The sequence below is a fragment of the Lissotriton vulgaris genome, chromosome 2_2 (genome assembly GCF_964263255.1).
Source record: "Lissotriton vulgaris chromosome 2_2, aLisVul1.2, whole genome shotgun sequence".
In the NCBI taxonomy this organism is placed as follows: Eukaryota; Metazoa; Chordata; class Amphibia; order Caudata; family Salamandridae; genus Lissotriton; species Lissotriton vulgaris.
In genome coordinates, this window is record NC_141688.1 from 104785680 (window position 1) to 104808313 (window position 22634).

The window sequence follows — 22634 nt, forward strand, 5'->3', positions numbered from 1 at the left end:
CTTTCTGTGGGGTGTCTTGAACTTAAACATCATGGAGGGCATGGATGGAATGGGATTGTGCTTATTTTTCAGTGATTTTCGTTTTTTGGGGCTGTACTTGTGGCCTTTTCACCAGGGGTATTGAGTCTTGCATGGGCCTAGTCTTTCTGTGGGGTGTCTTGAACTTAAACATCATGGAGGGCATGGATGGAATGGGATTGTGCTGATTTTTCTGTGTTTTTCGATTTTTGGAGGTGTTCATGGGGACAGGCCATGTGGGTGGGGGCCATTTTGAGTGCTGCTACAGGCCCTGGCCATGTGCTGGGAGGCAAGTGGCCATTTTGAATGCAGGCAGTGTTGTTAGGCCTGCAACCATTTTGCCTACTTTTCAACCTTTATGCCCAGGGGTAGTGAGTCTTGCATGGGCCTAGTCTTTCTGTGGGGTGTCTTGAACTTAAACATCATGGAGGGCATGGATGGAATGGAATTGTGCTGATTTTTCAATGATTTTCGTTTTTTGGGGCTGTACTTGTGGCCTTTTCACCAGGGGTATTGAGTCTTGCATGGGCCTAGTCTTTCTGTGGGGTGTCTTGAACTTAAACATCATGGAGGGCATGGATGGAATGGGATTGTGCTGATTTTTCAATGATTTTCGTTTTTTGGGGCTGTACTTGTGGCCTTTTCACCAGGGGTATTGAGTCTTGCATGGGCCTAGTCTTTGTGTGGGGTGTCTTGAATGTAAGCATCATGGAGGGCATGGGATTGTGCTGATTTGTCTGTTTTTTTTCGATTTTTTTTGGGGTGTATAACTGAACTGATGTTCCTCTGTCTTCCATTGCTTTTAGGTGCACAAGACTCAAGAGAACCACCAGTGCCAGGAAGAAGTCCTGCAGCGGTGTGTGTGCAGCATAACGTCACGCGACGTCACGTCTGGCCTCAGACAACTCTGCAACTCGTGCAACTGCGGCCTGCTGTTCTGACCTGCTCTGAAGAAGATGGCCCCAAAAAAAGGTCTCCGTAGCTCCTCTAGCAAGAAAGTTGCTAGTAAGGAGCAGAAGAAGCAAGTTACCAAGGAGGCTGGTGTGCCGGCCGCCGCGTTTTTTGGGAGTAAAACAAAAAGTACGCCTGCAGCTGCAGCGGGATCTGTTGGGGACCAAGCTGGGAGCAGCACCCCCGCTCCATTGGGCTCAGTGCCTCCACCACCACGCCAACTTAAGTCAAAGCCCTTGAGTGCTTTAGAGGCAGTCAGTGTACTTCTTCAATCACCATCGACCAGTGATGTTGGCTCATCGCAAGAAAGTAGCAGCAATGTCCCTGAATCAACACAGGTTGTTGTAACTCATCTGACAAGTGTTGAACAACCACAGCCGCAACAACAACAACATGTGCAAGTACAAGCCCAAGTACATGTGGAAGGAGAGGCAGCGCAAGGAGATGCGCAAGCAGAGGTGCATGGAGGGTCACAAGTGCCCACAATAGTTGTTCCTCCCAAAGTAGGGGCACATCAGGAAATTTACAATCAGACCGAGGTATCATTTGAGGAAGCCACTCCTCCTGATGATCATTCATTGTCTTCCGCATCCCTAGCAAGGAAAAGATCAAGGGGGGTGTCTACATCTTCTTCAAGCCCACCTCCTTTTGATGATCTGGATGAAGAGTGGGAACCACGGCCACCACGGCTGTCTGAGAGTGAGGCACACCATGATCTGACAAAGATACCTAAGCGTAAAAGGAAGGTCGTCGAAAAACTCATAGCTATGGAGTGTGATGAGGCTCAACAAGAAGTGACGCATACTGCTGCTGATGAAGCCCCTCACGACGACGAGCCAGTCATCATAATGGTCACTGCAGCCCCAGCGGGCATGCAGCAAAGAGACATTTTGACCCTATCCCGAGAAGCTGCTGAGCGGGATGATGATGTCGACGAGGAGTCAATGGAAACACAACAATCATTGGATTTGGAGTTAACTAGTACACCAACACCTACCGCTTCCATATTTCTTCCTCGCAAGAAGGGACCTCCATCCACCTCGACCTCAATTAGTGGTGGTGAAAGTGCAAAACGTACTGAAGTTCGGCAATCCACATCCTCCACTTCATCTGGCATTAGCAGCAGGACCACCACCACCAGTATCGCCGCCTCCTCCGGCCCCCAAAGACATTTCAAGTCTCCAGTTTGGGACTTCTTTAGTGTTTGCCCAAAAAAGGAAAACGTAGAAATTTGTAGCATTTGTAAGCTTCGAGTTAGTCGTGGTAAGTTTGGTACCAACTATGGCACCGGAGGCCAGAGAGGTCATCTTAAGAGAACGCACGCTGTCCAATGGCTTGCGCACCTAGATGCGGTCAAGGAAGCCCGAATTGCACGTAATGAAAACGTTGATTTTTCATCTGATGATGACGAGGAGGAAGAAGACGATTCAAACACTTCACTTACACCCAGTACCCCTGTTAGCAGCACACCCCATGTGATACACACTAAGAGTGTGGGAGAGAGTGAGACATCAATGCGAAAAAGTTCATCAGCGAGCGTAACTGGGTCGAAGATATCATCATCATCCCGTAAATCCTTGGTCCAGGGCAACATTAAAAAGATGTTGTTTACAGAAGCGCAATATGAACGCAACCACCCACTGACGCGTCTGTATAACACTAAGCTGGCTAAAATGCTAGCTCTGGACCTTCTCCCTTTTTATTTTGTAGAAGGGGTTGGTTTTCTAGAATTAGTGGCAGTGCTCTGCCCTAAATGGAAGGTTCCTAGCCGGTTCTATTTTGCCCGAGTTGCGGTTCCAGCACTACATGAAGATATTCTGAAGGTGATTGGGGCAGCTTTGCAGAAGAGTGCTGTTCACACTATACATCTGACAACAGACATGTGGACCAGTGGCGCAGGCGCTGATTACATGTGCATCACTGCACACTGGGTCTCTTTTTCAGGGGCTAAAGCAAAGCTAAACACAGGTGTTGACCCGGACATTGTTTTTAAAGCTGCTCGGAAACATGCAACACTAGCCATGTTTGGTTTGGAGAAACGTCACACAGCAGAAAACATTTTGGATGTCTTTAACACAAAGGTCCTTAACTGGCTGTCCCCAAAAAAACGCCAGGTTGGTTATGTTTCCACGGATAATGGCGCCAATATAGTTAAGGCCATGAAGCTGGGTGACTATTTCAGAGTGCCGTGTTTGGCGCACTGTATAAATCTGGTTGTCCAAAAATTCTTGGGTAATAAAGACAGTGCAGCGTACAGAGTATTGGACACCTGCCGAAAAATGTGCAACCATTTCAGCCATTCTTTTAAGGCCCGGAAGCAGCTGAGGAGCCTGCTATATCAACGTCAAATGCCAGTGAACGCACTCATCCAGGAGATGGTAACACGTTGGAACTCACCCTCTACATGCTTGAGCGTCTGTATGAGCAGTATAAGGTACTCGATCACTATTTCTTAACACAGGGTACAGCTCAGAAGGAGGACCTGAGGATGGGTGCAGCGCAATGGAACATAGTTAAAAGCCTAACACGCATACTTCGTCCTTTTGAGTTCTTCACGCGTGCAGTCAGCAAGGAGGACTGTAATTTGGGAAAAGCTATCCCATTGTTGTACATGCTGGAGCACCAACTGAAGGAGGTGTGTTCTGTGTTTGAAAAAGATGAAAAAAAACAAGACTCTTTTGTTCTGGCTGAGAAATTATTAGAGCACCTACAAGGTGATGAACGTCTTAAAATGATCCACTCAGACCAGCAATACATTTGTGCTACTATTCTGGATCCACGCTACAAAAAGGCGCTGGCAGGCCAAGCATTCTTTCCTTTTGCTGATGAAGATGTTACAAGTTACAAACGGTGGATAGCCTCCTCAGCCAAGAGGTTTGAAAGAGAACGGCAGCAAATTGAAGGAGAAGGCAGTACGTCAGCATCAGCAGGCCATCCCCAGTCACAACAATCCTCTTCTGCACCTGTGGCTGCGGCACAAGTGACCTCTCAGCCGTTATAGAGACCGGCAACCGGATCATCTGCACCACCAGATGCAACAGTAATATTGGAGGCTGAAGAGGATTGGCTAGCTCGGCTTGGGTTTGGTTCTCAAAAGGTCACAGCAACAGCTAAGCAAAGAGGAGGAACCTTGGAGGAGAACCTTGATTTGATGGTCAAGGACTATCTGAATGACTCAACAGAGGTCTATGTTAATGCTGACCCATTGGTGTATTGGCATGGGAAAAAAGAATTGTGGCCACAGCTCACCAACCTGGCTTTAAACTACTTGTCTTGCCCACTCGCAAGCGTGTCTTCTGAACGTGTTTTCAGTGCTGCTGGTGGCATTGTAACTTCCAAACGGAGCCGCCTCTCGCCCAAATATGTGGAGATGTTAACAATGATCAAGATGAATCAGCACCTCATACCACCAGATTTCAGAGTACGAGAAAGCGCGCCGGATGAAGACGAGGTGGACAGCAACATAGATGAGGGAATTTCTACTCTGTCAGGTGACACTGACTTCACCCTGCCTGAATTCGTAGAGTATGATGACGAAGCCTTATTCTTATTCACGGACCGTGATACCGAGCCCTGAAAATGAGACAACGAATCACTAACTTTCTTTTTCGTCCTTATTCACTTTTATTCCTGTGTGTCTGTCTTTCTTTGTTGTGCACAGTTAATATAATTCAAACTTTAATCAGATAATCACAAAAACAAGCCCATCAGCAGAACTGTCTTCACTTGTTTGCTAATTGATTTGAAGGTGCCGCAGTCTGCATGCCTCAGGTTCACAAGTTCAGAAGAACATGCTCCTCTATCGTCCTCCTCCAGACTCCTATTTCCATCAAAGCAGAGGGCTGGTTTACGCCAAATGAAGAAAGACTCAGCACTTGTGGGGGTGTTGTTCTACCTCTTTGCAGGTGAGTTGACGGCGCTGGGGCCATTGCTGGGAAGCTCTAATACCGGATAAAAGTGGTTTGGACCAAATCCCAGGCGGAAATTTTTTTGTGTTTTTGATGACATGCTTGCCTTTGAGGTGCTCTTAGGGGGGGTTCCGTCTGTTTGTGGGTGAGTTTCGGGGTCCGTGAGCACTGCTGGGACACTCTAATCTTGATTGCATTTGCTTTTCAGGAAATCCGTGGTGGCAAACCGGACTTATGGCCTAGCTACGCAGCGCGTTTGGACCGAAGGCCGAGAAATATTGTAAGTAGGAGATGTTGCTTTTGGCCTGTTTGGGGGTGTTATGCTTTTTGGCGGGTGGGTTGGCGGGTCTTGGGCCATTCCTGGGAAGGTCTAATACCGGGTAGAAGTGGTTGGGACAAAATCCACGCCGATTTTTTTTTGTGCTATTTCTGACATTTTGCTCAATGTAGCGTTTTCGGGGGCCTGTTTGGGGGGCTTCCTGGTGTTTGTGAGTGGGTTTCGGGGTCTGGGAGCACTGCTGGCTATGGATACTTTACTTTGCAAGAGGTTTGAAGCAAATCCATGGTGGCAGAGGGTAGTTAGGGCCTAGCTGCAGAGCGCGCGCGGAGTGATTTGGGAAATTTGGAAAAAAATGACTAAGTCCCCATTTTTGTACTTTTGCTCTTTGGCTGTTTGGGGGTCTTCTACTCGTTTTCTCCTGGGTTTTGCGTGCTCTGGGGCCATTGCTGGGAAGCTCTAATACTGGATAAAAGTGGTTTGGACCAAATCCCAGGCGGAATTTGTTTTGTGTTTTTGATGACTTGCTTACCTTTGAGGTGCTCTTAGGGGGGGTTCCGTCTGTGGGTGAGTTTCGGGGTCCGTGAGCACTGCTGGGACACTCTAATCTTGATTGCATTTGCTTTTCAGGAAATCCGTGGTGGCAAACCGGACTTATGGCCTAGCTACGCAGCGCGTTTGGACCGAAGGCCGAGAAATATTGTAAGTAGGAGATGTTGCTTTTGGCCTGTTTGGGGGTGTTATGCTTTTTGGCGGGTGGGTTGGCGGGTCTTGGGCCATTCCTGGGAAGGTCTAATACCGGGTAGAAGTGGTTGGGACAAAATCCACGCCGATTTTTTTTGTGCTATTTCTGACATTTTTCTCAATGTAGCGTTTTCGGGGGCCTGTTTGGGGGGCTTCCTGGTGTTTGTGGGTGGGTTTCGGGGTCTGGGAGCACTGCTGGCTATGGATACTTTACTTTTCAAGAGGTTTGAAGCATATCCATGGTGACAGAGGGGAGTTAGGGCCTAGCTGCAGAGCGCGCGCGGAGTGATTTGGGAAATTTGGAAAAAAATGACTAAGTCCCCATTTTTGTACTTTTGCTCTTTGGCTGTTTGGGGGTCTTCTACTTGTTTTCTCCTGGGTTGACGGCTCTGGGGCCATTGCTGGGAAGCTCTAATACCGGATAAAAGTGGTTTGGACCAAATCCCAAGCGGAAATTTTTTTGTGTTTTTGATGACTTGCTTGCCTTTGAGGTGCTCTTAGGGGGGGGTTCCGTCTGTTTGTGGGTGAGTTTCGGGGTCCGTGAGCACTGCTGGGACACTCTAATCTTGATTGCATTTGCTTTTCAGGAAATCCGTGGTGGCAAACCGGACTTATGGCCTAGCTACGCAGCGCGTTTGGACCGAAGGCCGAGAAATATTGTAAGTAGGAGATGTTGCTTTTGGCCTGTTTGGGGGTGTTATGCTTTTTGGCTGGTGGGTTGGCGGGTCTTGGGCCATTCCTGGGAAGGTGGTTGCGACAAAATCCACGCCGAAAAGTCTTTTCGCACTTTTTGTAACTTAGGGTTCGTTAGCCCTAGCAGCAGGATTGCATGTGTTTCGGGGTGTTCTACATTTTTGCAACTGAGTTCTGGGGTCTTAGAGCACTCGTGAGAATGTGTAATTTTGGTTGCAAGTCATTTGAAGAAAATCCATGGTGGGAAAGGGGGGATTTGGCATGGTTAAAGAAAGCCTTTGCCACTATTCTTAACTTAGGGTTCGTTAGGGTTATCAGTATTTCGATTGCATGTGTTTGGGTGGGGGGGGTTTCGAGTCTTGGAGCGATGCTGGCTATGGATACTTTTGCTTGGTTGCTTGCAAGTGGTTTGAATGCAATCCACGGTGGGTAAGGGGGTATTTGGGCCTACTTTTACTTTCAAAGTACGTTTTGTCACCAGTTTTCTGCTAGGCCTCGTTTTTTGCGATTTGATTGGGGGTCTTCTACATTTTTGCGACTGGCTTTAGTAAGGGTCTGGGTGGGAGCACTGCTGGGAAGATCTAATTTTGTTCTAAAACACAGTTTACAGTACACCTAGCTTGAGGGGAAAGATCCGCTACATTAATTTGCCCATACTTATTTATCCTTCAAAAGGTGACTCAGAGTACGCACTGTCAAAAATATTGTACTGTCTACTAGGAAAATCAAAGTGTGAGTTTTTGCACTCCACAGCCTACATACCTTATATTTATTTATCAGTGGTGTTGTAATATTATAACACTTCCTGTTTTTCGTTGAGTAATTACAGGCCGGGTTTCAGTCTGTGCAATGGGGAAAAAAGGATGGAGTCAGGCTTCACATTAGCGAGCCGCAATTCAGCATCCGCCAGGCAGGGAGTCGACAGGGTGTCTTCTGGTCACCAAAATTTGATGGACGAAGCGTCAGATGGAATGGAGGAGTGCCGCTAATAAGAGGATTTTTTTTCTGCATGCAACTTACTTACCAAATTCAACAGGACAACTAAAACAACATACAGATACAGTATCCATTGTGTTTTTCTAGGACTGTGACTGCATTTCTTGGATCTCTCTCTGCTTCTAAATTGATCCTTTAACACATCACTTAGTCCACTCCACTATCACATCTGCACCACACATAGTCATTTGTAAGTGCTCCTACGTAATTCGCAAGTCGCAGCACGCCCCAGCCCGTAGAGGACTGGGATGGCCCCAATGATGAAGCATGTCACCAAGGGGCAACCCTGGTGAGTGAGGGGACACCTAGAAAAAGAGCAATTTCTCCTTTTCTATCTACTACACCTTCCAGACCAACCCCATTGAATGTTGTGAATGGATTTATAGTGACCAGCAAGGCTCTCAGGTATCTGGCAACAGAGACCTTATGTTGAATATAGTTATCAATAATTCCACACACGCCCTGTACTGTCGCATTCTTTCTCCCACAGTTGTCGAAAGTACTACTTACTTTTCACTGACATGCATGCAGTAGTGCATGCACTTTCAAGGATTGATGGATAGGTTTGTACCCAAAGATTTGTTTATGTTCAATTATTTGTCCATGCTGTGCTTTTTTTACAGGGTGTATTCTGGTGGTGACCAACATCGATGGACGAAGCGTCAGCTGCAATGGAGGAGTGCCGCTAATAAGAGGATTTTTTTTCTGCATGCAACTTACTTACCAAATTCAACAGGACAACTACAACAACATACAGATACAGTATCCATTGTGTTTTTCTAGGACTGTGACTGCATTTTTAGGATCTCTCTCTGCTTCTAAATTGATCCTTTAACACATCACTTAGTCCACTCCACTATCACATCTGCACCACACGTAGTCATTTGTAAGTGCTCCTACGTAATTCGCAAGTCGCAGCACGCCCCAGCCCGTAGAGGACTGGGATGGCCCCAATGATGAAGCATGTCACCAAGGGGCAACCCTGGTGAGTGAGGGGACACCTAGAAAAAGAGCAATTTCTCCTTTTCTATCTACTACACCTTCCAGGCCAACCCCATTGAGTGTTGTGAATAGATTTATAGTGACCAGCAAGGCTCTCAGGTAGCTGGCAACAGAGACCTTATGTTGAATATAGTTATCAATATTTCCACACACGCCCTGTACTGTCGCATTCTTTCTTCCACAGTTGTCGAAAGTACTACTTACTTTTCACTGACATGCATGCAGTAGTGCATGCACTTTCAAAGATTGATGGATAGGTTTGTACCCAAAGATTTGTTTATGTTCACAATTGTTTGTCCATGCTGTGCTATTTTTTCTTGTCTCCCAAAACCTTTCCCTAAAACCCCCGTACCCATCCATTTTTCAAACCCTAACGCTCTTCCCCCGGGCTGTGTGGTTTTGATTGATGTGTGACTAAATTACAGCAATAAATCCACACACTTGCTGGGGAGGATAAGGTGTGAGCAACAGGCTGGTGAAGAAATCCGAGGATATATTCTTACTCTGCTTGACAAAGACCCATGGCTAATGTCAAAGAACTTCAACCGAATTAGTAGTTATACTTTACCATTTGTTAGGCTACAATGTGGCACTGTTCTAGTGTACTTCTGTCACCTGCTATATTCTCTATTGTACCGTTGTATTGCTCAGGAGGACAAACCAGATTTCATTTTCTTTTTTTTCATAGGCATGCAACTGCCACTGTGTCACACCACTAGTACCACCGCTATGAGGAAATTTTATCCGCCCAGGATTGTCAACCTTATTCGCTGTTTCCCGTGGAGCCAGCCCTGGGTCTAGCCCTACTTTCAAACACAAATTACAGGTAAGATAAGCGTTTGGTGGTTTTTGAGTATAATGGAGTATTAGGAGAGACGAGAGACTGACGGTAGTACTACTAAAGTCCTAGGACTCTTGAATTCACTTCACTTACTCTGTGAGAGGCACTTAGTGTTGAAAACATTTGGGCATTTACACTTAAAGGAAGAAAATGGAACTAAACTTTCAGGAAAACAAAGTCACTGTTAAACCCCCACCCACCAGGCAAGCAGTAAAAAACAGGTATGCTCAGATAAAGTTTGAAAAAGTATATTTATATCCCTAACAAAATAATCTCCCGCAAGACCCTCCCTAACCCCAACGATTGTCCTTCAAAAGTCCCCAAAAACCCAACTCCCAATTCCCACCCCCCAAAAGTCTCTAAAAAAGGGGCAAGGGACACTATGGGTGGATGCTGTTTACTTTTTGGTCCAGGGCATCATACTCCTGGCGGAGCAAGGCGTGCTCTACGCGGAGCCCCTTCAACACGTTTGTAAAGTGGTGGAGCTCCTGCTGAAGGCGGGACACCCTCAGGGTACTGCGGCGCAGGCGTGCCTTCACTGCCTTGCAGGTGCAATGGCTGTGAGAGGCAGCTGTTGTCCTTGCTGCTCGGCGGTGGCATTTGGCTTTGGCAGCCCGGCTCAGTCTGGGTGGAGCACTGTGCTGGGTGGCAGCCCGTGGAGGCACGGAGGCCGATGCAGACGACGTTGTTGTTGTGGTCGACTGCACACTTTCGTCGTCCTCCAGGGCCACCAGCCGCCGATATTCTGCAACAATGGCATCGATCCTCCGTTGCCGGGCCGCTCTAGCCAGCTCCTTCCTCCTTGTTTGTTTGGAAGGAGCATCTATATGAAGAAAGAAAGACATAGTCTGTAACCAATGCTCTTTAAGATTAACTCAATCATTCAGCAGAAATTTGTGTTGCAGTACAACTAGCAACTTGCAAGCGCATTACATAACTATTGAGGCCAGTATCTATCTAACCTCACACTTCTTCATCCTTGCTCTAACATTAGTGGGAGTTTAAGGAACAAATTCTACGAGCACTATGGACTTCCATTGGAGTCGACTATGAAAGTACACCAGTCTTATTCTTATTCTTGTCTCTTGTTTAGGAAAATTGGTACGTTATCTTCTGCAAGCCGGTATAATGCCAGTGCAGTGAACTTGCACCCGAGAAAAAGAGACGCACGCCATGATGAGTGACCTAGACTTGCGTTGCGTTACTGTACCGGTCCAGTACATGCAGGTGGTGAAGCTTTTACTTTTCTATTATGGGTGGCACTGAGAATACTCTGTTACAAGGGCTACTGCTTAATTAATTTAACTTTCACCCTACAGTGCAAATGAGTACTAGAAATGGAAAATTGAAGAAGATAAATAATCTGATTATCTATCACTTCACATGGGATGTTTTTGCTTATATATGGGATGACTTTAGGTGCTTTGCTTTTTATTGAGTGACCAGTGATACATCCACACATGAATGACTGAGTACTACTAAACTTATTAAGAGAGGTAGGGAGTGGCCACTGTAATAACCGGATCTATGCTGTGCTTGCAATACAAACTACTGCTACTATTGATGGTAGTATTTGGACACAATTACAACTTCTTTTCCTTGCCTTTCCTACACTGGAATGGACGTGCGGGTGCAGTGTTACATGCTCTTCAAAGTAACACTTAGTTCATCCACTGACCGTCTACTCTCTCTAGATCATGGGTACTCACAAACTTTCTCTCAGGGGCTAAATTTACAGTGTAGTTTGTGGCCGAGGGACGCACTGGTGGGGGCGGAGTCAGAGGGGGCGGGGCTAAAGCAAAACGAAAACTTGTGACATGAGGTTGCACACAGGTCCCTGCAGCAGATGCCTTCATCCACTGAGCCACCAGACCCAGCATTTACATACATCTCTCTCCCTCCTGCTCTCCCTCCTGCCCTCCTTTCCATCTCTCTCTCCCTCCTGCCCTCCCTCTCCCTCCCCCTCTGTCATCTCACTGTGTGTGTGTCTGTCTGTGTCAGCCTTCAGCCCGGGCTGAGACAGCTTCCTCAACGCGCACACACAGACAGCCACACCAAAGTACTTAACAGGTCTTTAAAAGACCATTAACATATTATTGAGGCTTTGTTTGTTGTAGCGCCCCTGCATCTCCACCCTGACAATCACTGCTTGCCCGGCCCCACAGAGCAGAGGCTTTGTTCTATTTCACCTCTTTGTGGCCCTGCATCTTCACTCTGCTCTGTGGGGGCTGTGGGAGCAGTGATTGTCAGAGTGGAGATGCAGGGGCGCTAACAGGTGAAATACAACAAAGCCTCTGCTCTGTGAGGGCCGGGGGAGCAGTGATTGTCTGCAAGGTCTGCGCACCGCCAAGGAAGGCTTACCGGGCCGCCACCGGCCCGCGGGCCGTACTATGAGTACCCCTGCTCTAGATACACATATGCTATCTAAGAGTCAGATAGTAGCATGATCAAGGTATATTATGGACACATACAGTTTCTGTGTCACCCACCCAGGCTGTTGTCCTTCCACCAATCATTGCTTCATCATTCACCCAGCCATGCATCTCATATTCTTTCCTTCCCAGCCACGTCTTCAATCTCAATAAGTAAGGAATATATAAGAGCTTACCTCTGCCCGCCACCACCACCGTCTGAACTCTCACAGCCGGCACTGGAACCGCCGCATCCTCCCCTGAGGAATTGCCCTCCGCCTCCGTGTCGAGCACCACCACCTCCGCGTTGGCCCCGCCACCAGATGTTCCACCTACAAAGTACATTTAAGAATGTTAGAATAAACCACTCACTAGTATTTGGTCTAGGAATGAAGACATGTGAAAACAATGTAATTTGTGACTGTGTACTCTAAAGTAAAAAAAAAATGTCCCTTTTTCCAGGGAAGGGTGTTGTCTTGCTGCACTTTTTGGCACAACTGATGAAGGCTGGCTTTTTAACACGCACCATTTTTCTCCACACAGACAGAAGATGGACTTCTAACAACAAGATCAAGTTGAAACAAGGTGAGAGCTCGGCTCGACCACAAGAAACGTCTTCAATTAATCGTCAGCACTAACCACTTTTCCAGTCTCAGTTAAACGTTTAGTTTTTTTATTATGACTTCATTTTAATAAATGTGTTTACTTTTAATAAAGCTTTTAAACTCAAATAGACTCTGTGTTTTTTGGTCCAGACTAGAGTGACTGAGCGAAAGGTTTTGCAATTTTTGCAAGCATGAGTCCGTGCCTCTGACACTTCTTGACTCTGACTCCGTACTCTTGAGCTACGTTGGATAATCATCATTGGGGATCAATCATGGATGAATTTGGGAGGTAAATGACTGTGCCACACTATGTAGTCACTCAGTAAGGACATTGGGGTTCAAAGTCTGTTATCACAGAGGTATGTGAAAACTCTAACAGCGCCTATTATAATTGATAAGCAATGCACTATTTATTGTCCATAGTTGTTTCTGCAGAAGAATTGTCCCCTCAACAGTAGTGGTATGGATTGTCCTCCTATCCAAACCAAAAGGTAGTATCTTATTCTTTCTTGGTAGTCATTCACATTTTATAGTTGGGAATTTTCAAAGCAGATAGAACACTTCAAAAGACATTATGGACAATCCCAGAGGACTGCACTGCACTAAGTTGATAGAGCTATTGCCTACTAGAATGGGAGTTTCGCCAACCGTGCAATCTTAGTTAGCTACACAGACAGACTCATAAGAATAATCTAGTAATACCAGAGGGAGTCATAGTAGAGGCAGGATAAGAATTTAGATACAGTCTACAAGAAGATCAAAGACGATTTTGAAAAAATCAAATGAGGAACGCTAGGAAAAATAGGTACTAGTCTAAAATGAAAACTTACTGGGGCCAGCAAAGGAGCCCTCGCCTGCCCGATCCTGGCCCTGTTCAACAGCATCCGCCGCCTGCTGCTCCTGTGTCCTCCCCTCGCCCCTGGGGGGAGCTGACGTACAACATGAAAGAAAGAACAGAAAACATGGATGATTGTTGCTTGTCAATGTCAACCAAATCAAACATTTCAAAACAACAATAACAAAATATTTCCGCGAAATTATATTGATTAGGGTTAGTTTTCATTGATTTGCGGACCTGTGACTTCGAAAGTCACGTAACTCACTAAACAAAGTACTGAAAGGTTCACCTAGGACTGGCAGGCAGCAGTCCGCAGGCAAGACGCAAAGTGACAGACAAACTCCATTGTGATTTCAGTCAGATCAGTGACAACACTAACAGTTGCCTGCTACATAACCAGTCATTTAAATAGTCAAACTATCAATCCACCGCCACTATTTTTCTTATTGTCAGGGGTACAAAGGAAGGGGCAGATTTAAGCCCTTGTGGCTCTTTTGCTCCGTTCTTGCGTGACTTTTGTGACGCAGCAGCTAAACAAAAGAGGCGCCATGGTGCGGCGTATAATATTATAACAACGTGACGCATTTGGGAGATGCATCCCGTTAGAAAGCCCTGCGCCATCAGGGGGCGTTCCGGCGCAAGGGAGGGCATTCCTGCGCTGGAACACATCCTAAAAGTGGCTGAGGGAAATCTACAAAATTTCAATCAGTCACCTTTAGGACAATGATGCGTCACACAAACCCTGCACCTGCTTGAAGCAGACGTACGGCTTGACCCAGCATTGGGGAGATAGGGTACCTCAGAGCATTGCTGGAGCTGCGCCATCGTTGCGACGCAACTCCAGCAGTAAAGCTTCAGTGACGTTTTGGGCCCATGGTGCGCCGCATTGCAAATACGGCACACCATGTTTGGTGGTGGTAGCGGGCCGCACAATTAATGGCGCATCCCTGCTACTTTGCAGGGATGCGACGGTAATTGCAATTCTGCCCCTTAGGGGCATACTTACTTACGCGTTCTGGCGCATCTCCAGAGATGCGCCAGATCAAATGCGTCACGCAAAACTACCCTTGCGACACGGCAGATGCACCTCATTTACAATGTGGCGCGCCCTGGCGCAAGGGTAGGCACTTGCGTGACGCATCTCATCACGTAAGAGCGGCGCATCGCTGGAGACACGTCGCCAACGCAATGCAACTCCAGTAATGCTATGGGCCACCCAATACTTAACATGCTGTGTCAGTCCTTACGCCTGCTTCAAGCAGGCATAAGGAATTGAATTGACGTAGCAGCGTCGCAGAAGTACCTGCGTTAAATCTTGTAGATTTCACGCAGGCACTTTTGCGAGGCGCACAGCCGCCGGACCGCCCACCCTGCGTACTAGGAACGCACCCATTGTGGCGCAGGCCCATGGCTTTATAACGTGACGCATCTCCCTAGATGCGTCACGCTGTAAATGACTCGCAGGGATGCGCCACGTTTACGCCGCTGTTGCGTCACGCAAGGCAACATAAACGTGGCGCAAGGGGCTTGTAAATGTAATCTGCCCCCTAGTGTCTAGCATTACGCAGTTCTGTAAAGTACACTCATACATAATAGTTACTCAGGCCAATGAGACCACAAAATAGAAAAAAAATAAGCATAGTAGCAACGCCACTGAGAAGGAGAGCAGTGCACCTGAAATGCACAGAAGATTTTGAAATATAATTTAACTACAATGTAATCGTCATCAGCGGCATTATTGGCTTGCTCCATGTAAAAAACAAATATTTGCAATACAACAACACAGAGCAGGAAAAACATAGTAGTGAGTGATGAAATAGCTACTACTACTCACCAAGCCCGGGGATCTCCAAGCCGAGCTGGTCCAACAGGTCCCGCTCCCGGTCCAGGAGGTCCGTCCAGCGGTGGATGGCCTGGCTGTAGGTGCGCTGGACCCCGTAGAGGTGGGACATGGCCCAGCACACCTTCTCCCACCTCTTCCGGCGCTCCCGGATGTTGTAGCCGCCGGCCGCGATCCTGCCGCCTCCCGCGATGGTCCTGGGCAGGCGGCGCTGGACGAAGTAGACCAGCGCGCCCACTTCCTCCGGGCTGAAGATCTCCCATCGAGTCTCCTGCTCCCCCCTCAATCGACCGCATGCTGTCCTGGCACGGGGTCCAGGACTTCTCCTCCCCGCCGCCGCTGCGGCCCTCAAGTGCCTGGGCAGCTTCACGGCGCCTGGCTTCACCATGGTCTGGGCAGGTAAGGTAGGAAGTAGAAAATTAAGAAGGAATAGGATAGGGAAGAAGAAAAGAAAAGAGTTTAAAAAAGTAGTTTAAAAGTAAAGAAAAATAGCAGAAAAGACAAAAATATACAGCTAGGAAAAGAGAGGGATAGATAAGAAGCAAAATCGTTCAAAAAAAACTGAAAACAAGCAAAGGATGGCAAAGATAGCAAGAGGATTAAACACCATGCCCAGACACAGGAAACGAATGAAAAACAAGATGGCCGCCCGTTCACGAGCGCGAAAGTAAGTTCGCACGAGATTTTCCTCTCGATCTCGTGCGAACTTGTACTCGCAATGCGCTTACTTCGTAGCGGGCGGAAATGGAAATACGTCACGCAAACAAAATGGCAGCGCCCGTACTCGACCTTGGGGTAAATTCGCGTGTTGCGCTGCAAGCGGCTCGCGAATACTGCAAAAAAACTCGCGAAACAATAAGCCGCAAAAAAAATATAAAGCTCATTCGCACGAATTGGCGGCTTCCGCGGTCGGTTTCGCACGACGCTGCGCCTCGCGAATAGCGTGAAAAAAACGAAAAACGATTTTTGCAAAAGCAATTAGCAGGTGCAAAAGGTCAACCTCATGATTTGTAACGATTCCCTGTAGTGCTTCCTGAGGGGGCCCTCCAGAATTCGGTTGCCTGCTTGCAACTATTGTGTGACCCTGCTCTGACCTTAACTGTATGCCACAAAGGTCCTGATTTACAGCTAAGGGAGCAGACAAGCAGGTGCCAGGCTGGAACTTCAAATTCAGTGACACATTAATTAGCCCCTAATTCATTATTGTCAGTTGGGGCAGGGCAGGTGTTGTTAATAAACTAACCCCAAATTAATTCATGTCAGTTCAAGCAGGGCAGGTGGGCTTGCTTTTCCCCCGCATCTTCTACAGTGATGATGAACCAGAGGGTGGCATTGATGTAACAGAGGGTGGCATGGGTCAAAGAGAGGGTGACAGTGGTGAAACAGAGGGTGCTGGGAGGCTGTGATGATGAACCAGACGTAGAAACAACATAGTCGCGACCGTTGCGAGCCGACAAGTAAGTTCACAATTGCGAACTAGTACCAAATCCTCGCGAACTGGCAGAAACACTTGCGAACACAAAAAAAAATCCGCAAATTTGCGAGAATTCGCGGATTTTGCGGATTGCGAGTTCGCAAATCTGCAAAATTCGCGAACGCGAGATTCGCAAAATTCGCCCATACTTAGTCTTGAGGGTATTGGCCCTCCAAGTGTCTAAGTCTAAAAGGGTTCCGTCCTAGTCCATCCTGAAGTGTCCTTAAACTGTAACTTTGTAACTTTTAAAAACTCCATAGAAAGTCAATGGGAACCCACGCCTGTGTTTAGACACTGCATGCGGCTCCCGTGGGTCTCCTACCTCTTAGCCTTTGGTTGCTTAGTGTAGCCCCAGCAATTCTACAGGTCCTAGGCCTGCTTTCTAACTCTCACGTGTACTTATAATACTTTCTTAGTATATGGTTTGTGAGGCCCCTACGGCATAACGTATACTGTGCAACTTATCGTATATTAACTGTGTGACTTGTATTGTATTTTTACGTCTGGCCCCATAAAGAGTGCAGAGGGGTTGTGTTTAGATTAAATACATATATATTTGATATATACCTTGTGTGGTGTCCTTTCATTTGGTATTCAAGGGATTATATATGGTAAAACAACTTGCTTAACTCGCCTACTGAAGTCTTAGCCTGAAGACTGCTGGTTCATGCTACCACTAGGATAGCTTTCTATAAGGTTGACTTTACAACCACCATCAATGAATGATAATTACGCAAATGATAAAGGGTGGCAGAGGGCGATCATTATCGCACGTCAGGCTGACGAATACTTACCGTATCGACACAACAGTCAGTATCCTGGAGGGAGCAACTGCGTTTGGATGTCTTTAGCTTATACAAAGGTGCCACTTTGTTGCCGGTCAGCAGCCAGTGGACCCCTTGGCCACAATAAGGGTCGATTAGACTTGCACAAGGTGCCCCCCAGAACTAGTGGACATCATATGCCAAGCTAACTTCTCACAATTGCGGTCTTCACCCCACGCAAACAGCATAGGGTGGCAGAGCGCGATCATTATCGCACGTCAGGATGACGAATACTTACCGTATCGACACAAAAGTCAGTATCCTGGAGGGAGCAACTGTGTTTGGATGTCTTTAGCTTATACAAAGGTGCCACTTTGTTGCCAGTTAACAGCCATTGGACCCCTTGGCCACATCCAGGCCTCCTCCTCCCAGATGGTTTGGTTAAGTCTTGAAATCAGTCGTTCTGGACTCCCTCGGATGAGGCATTGATGCAGTTTCTTCCAAATCTAGGTTCAGGGTCAGCGACTGGTTGGCTTTAAAGTGTTTCTGGATAGCGGAGCTAAATCAGATTGGACACCTGGAAATATTGCCAAGGCCAGCCACTTTGGCAATCATCTGCTAGGGTCTCAAAGTAACAGCTTTCACCTTCAGCTGCATATTGCGTATAGGATACTCAACTGATAAGTACTGGAACTATTCAAAGTCTCATGCTTGGGTGAGTGCCACTGCTCCACATAAGAAGCCGGTTTCTGACCAGCTTCAGTGACTAGGTTCTTGTAAGGAAATGCCTCTTTTTGTATGGTCACCCGAAGGTTTTCACCTGATGCTGCTTGTTTTTCAACTTAGTGCACGGAGGTCTGCTAACCAGACCTCAGTGCCCAACCCGAAAGTGTATGTTGAATTGGGTGTACCTAATTGGAAATGTCTAACTTGCCAGTAAGTTCCTACAAAATTGTACACTGGTACCCACAGCATGCAAGTTAGAGGGGTACCCCAGGGCTTGCTGTACTGAGTGTGCCTCCCTGGAGGACACCAAAGTCAAAAAGAAAAAAGTCCACCATTGCAAACTGGCAAAGAAGTAGTGAACTGATAGCCCAACTCTGACATGAAAGCAACAGCAAAGCCACAAATTCAGCTGGACATGTGTGCTAGTCACCCTTCAGACCTACTGAGCCCTAAAAGCATGGTGCAACATATAACACAGACAGGGCATGTGCTTTACATGTCCTGGCAATAAGACACACAAAATTACTGTTTTATTTTGGAAAGACTCGGTTGCCCAATTAGCAAGTACAGATTTACACGCTGACCCCTCTGCTGTGCTAACTCCTGAACGGTGCAACCAAAGTGGGTACACCAAGCTATCAAACTCTTTGTTACATCAAGCCCGATCTGTACATCAAGTCTAACTGAATACAACTTGCTACAGTCTGTAGCTTTTGCAAAGGTGCCACTTTGTTTCCTTTAAAACTCCTGAGCCTTCCCAGGCACACAGGAAGCCTTCGCCACTAGAACATTTTCTGCCCTCCTGGAGCAATGTGCTAATGACTGTAAGAAAGGAGAACAAGGAGGGATTGCAGGGCAGCTAGGTGTCACCTCCCTCCTGCAGGAAGCCGCTTGGGTGTTAGCCCCAAAAAGCAGACTTCACAGGTGAAGCCGCCTTTGAAGGGCAGATGTATAGCACCAGTGGGGGTGGGCTGCCCCATTGTTTAAGTAGACAAACTGGTACGAGAAGCAGAGAGAAAACCAGCTGCCAAACCAGTTTCCCTGACAGCGCATAGCCCTGAAGTAGCTACACACTGGGGGTGGGCTAGTGATGTCTGTACTCCTGGAGCGGGGTCTTACAATCTTGGGAGTGGGACGAATGGTGCCTCCTGGGATAGCTATATGCCACACGCCACAGGAAGTGGTCACAAGGTGGAAGGTAATCTGGTAGCCCATTGGCTACAAACCGCATCTTGCCAAGAGGGCACTCAGCATAAAGAAGGCACCCCTGGTACCCAGACCTCAAGTGATGCTGAAGGAGGACCGCCCTGCTGCACCAAAAGGATCAGCTAGGGGCCTGCATTGGCAAGCACTGCGCCTGTTGGCTAGCGAAAAGAAAAGGCACTGTGCCTGCTGTGTACTGCTCAAGGAGAAGTTACCTCCAAGAGCCCAGTCAAGCCAAGAGAACTCCAAGGGCCATCTGATTGGCCTTCTGTTTGCAGCACATGGACACAACAGCTTAAGAAGGCTGCTGTGGTAAGTTGGTAGCAAAGTAATCAAACAGCTACCACCGCTGCTGTGCAGCACTGGAGACAAAGAACCGGTGCACAGAGTTTTACTAGAGTTCGCTGAGCCCAGTAGTGCTGTCCGAGAGTTGCTGGGACACTCAGAAGGGAAGAACTGGCCTGTGGCTGAGACATTGGGCAACTGAACTTAGGCCAGACTGGAGAGAACTGTGTGGAACATTGACACTGCAGCCAGACCCCTCTCATCAACTTCACAAACCAAGGAATCCCTGCAGGAAGCCCCATGTCAACTGAAATGCATCCACAACAGCCTTCATCCATTGCATCATTACCATTCACATAGGAATCCATAGACATGTGGATAAAGTGCCCGGAACTGCTGGAGGACTGCTCCTCCTTTGAAGGTAACTGTTCTTCGGGACCTTGCTGGTCTCCTTGACTACTTCCCTGCCAGAAAGGGTCACCGTGAGTGCTTCCAACCAACCTCATTGACATTTACCTAAGTTTTCCTTGGAAATGTTTCCAATTGTCCAATTTGTTCACTTTGCCACTCCAACACTTTTCCCTGGGAGTAGCTTTCTGGTTATAAAGCCACAGATTGGTCCTGGCCATCATCATTGGTCTGGGATAGGACTGCTCCTATCTTTTGCTCAGGGGCCTCCAGTGTGGGTGGGATGGGTGGGTATGTGTGTGTGTCTCTGCCTGACGGTGTCTCTACCAGTCTGTGTGTCTCTCTACCAGTCTGTGTGTCTCTCTACCAGTCTGTGTGTCTCTCTACCAGTCTGTGTGTCTCTCTGCCAGTCTGTGTGTCTCTCTGCCAGTCTGTGTGTCTCTCTGCGAGTCTGTGTCTCTCTCTGTCAGTCTGTGTGTGTTTCTCTGCCAGTCTGTGTGTGTCTCTCTGCTTGTCTGTGTGTGTCTTTCTGACTGTCTGTGTGTGTCTCTCTGCCTGGATAATGTTGTCTTTTCTTTGGCTCCAGGGACCATGCCAATCTGCCAGTACCCTGCAGTTAAGTCAAAGGTACTGAGAAAGTGAACTGCCCCTAGCCCATCTATCAATTCATCAGCTCTTGGTATGGGGTGAGCATATATCTTGGTAACAGCATTGAGGCCTCCATAGTCCACAAAGAACCTCATCTCTCTTGCCACACGGAGGGTGAGGTTTGGGGACGAAGACCACTGGGCTGACTTCAGCTTTGATGCTCTCTTTAACTTGGTCAGACGGTCAATATATTTTGTTTTTGACAGGCAAGCTGTCCCCAGTGTTCACATCATGGGTACACCAGTGGATATGACCAGGGGTCAAAGAGAAGAGCCCAGCATATTGCGGCAGGACATGCATGCAATCAGCCTGCTGTTGGGCAGTGAGAGTTTCTGAATAGATAAGTCCATCAGCTGACCCATCTTGTGAGCTGTAGGAGAGGTTCACTCTTTCTCCTGATCCTCATCAGTGACCTACAACATAGACACATCAGCACTGTCACAATACATGTTCAGGCGGTTCACATGACCAACCTCTTGTGGTGCCTGCTAGTGCCCAGGCCTTTCAAGTAGGTGACCTCACTTCTCTCTAGGATAGGGTAAGGGCCACAGGCTACAAACCCCACACCTGTTGCCCTTGTTGGAACTCCACCAGTGCAGCTTTTTGGTCATATCACAGCTTTTGGAGCTGTTGGATGGCAAGATGTTTGGATGCCCATTCCATGTACTCATGGAATGGGCATAGTCATAGTCATAGTCCACCAAAATCTTGTTTAGGTTCATGGAGAGGTCTCTCCCAACCTTCTGTTACAAGTGCAAGTGGTCCCCTCACAGGATGGCCAGAAATGTTCAAAAAGGGAAAACTCCTACTCCCTTCTGAGGCACTTCCCTGTAAGCGAAGAGCAGGCATGGCAAGAGGACATCCCATCTCATTTTGAGTTTATCTGGGAGCCCCATGATCATGCCCTTAAATGTCTTGTTGATTCTCACAACACGACTATTGGTTTGTGGGTGGTAAGGTGTGCTGAATTTGTAGTTCACCCCCACACTCATCCCACGTGTGCTTCAGGTATGCAGGCATGACGTTGGTACCCCTGACACCACTTCCTTAGGAAACACTACCCTTGTGAAGAAACCAATCAGGGCCTTGGCTGCTGCAGGAGTTGTGGTAGTCCTAACTGGAATTGCTTCAGGATACCTGGTAGCATGATCCATGGCTGTGGGTGATTCCAGTGGACCCACTATGCCTACACCATCCCTTACAAAGGGAATCCCAACCACTGGTAGTGGAAGGAAGGGGGTCTTTGGGTGTCCACCTTTTTTGAGACTGGCTTGACAGGTGACACAGGAGCTAACAAACTACTTCACTTTCTGGGACATCTGAGGCTGGTAGTAATGGTTGACAGGCCTTTCCCAAGTTTTGATCTGGCCTGGGTGCTCCGCTAAGGGGATGGCATGGGCCAAAGTGAGTAAGAACTCCCTATACAGTTGAGGCACTACCACTCTCCTTGGGGCACCAGGATTAGGGTCTCTGGCCTCAGTGTACAGGAGTCCCTCCACCCAATAGACCCTGTGGGAGCCACTGACATCTCCCTTTTTCTGGCCAGCAGCTTGCTGTCACAGGATCTCAAGAGTGGGACAAACTTGCTGCCCAAGAGACAGTTGATCCCTAGAGGGAACCCTTGGGCCCAGGAGCTCAACCTGGTAAGGTTCAAGTTCCATGGGCTCAGTTCCCTTATGGGCTGACAAGTCCTCTCCCTGAGGAGATGGGCCCTGAGCTTGTTGCTAAGTAGGTGCTGGTCCCCTAGTCTTGTTAGCCTTTCTCTTGAGCGGTTGGGCCATCTTTTCAGTCTCCAACACTCCTTGTTCACCCTACGTTTGAGTTTGTGCTCTTGTCTTCCTACACTATCTCAGAGATTTGCAACATGGCTGCATGTGTTTTCTTTTCTACCTCAGCCCATGCTGAGGCATCCAGGTCATTTCCAAGCAGACATGCAGCTATGAGTTTTGGAGACACCACTACCTGTTTGAGCTAGTAACACTGGGGAGAGGATGTAGCCTTA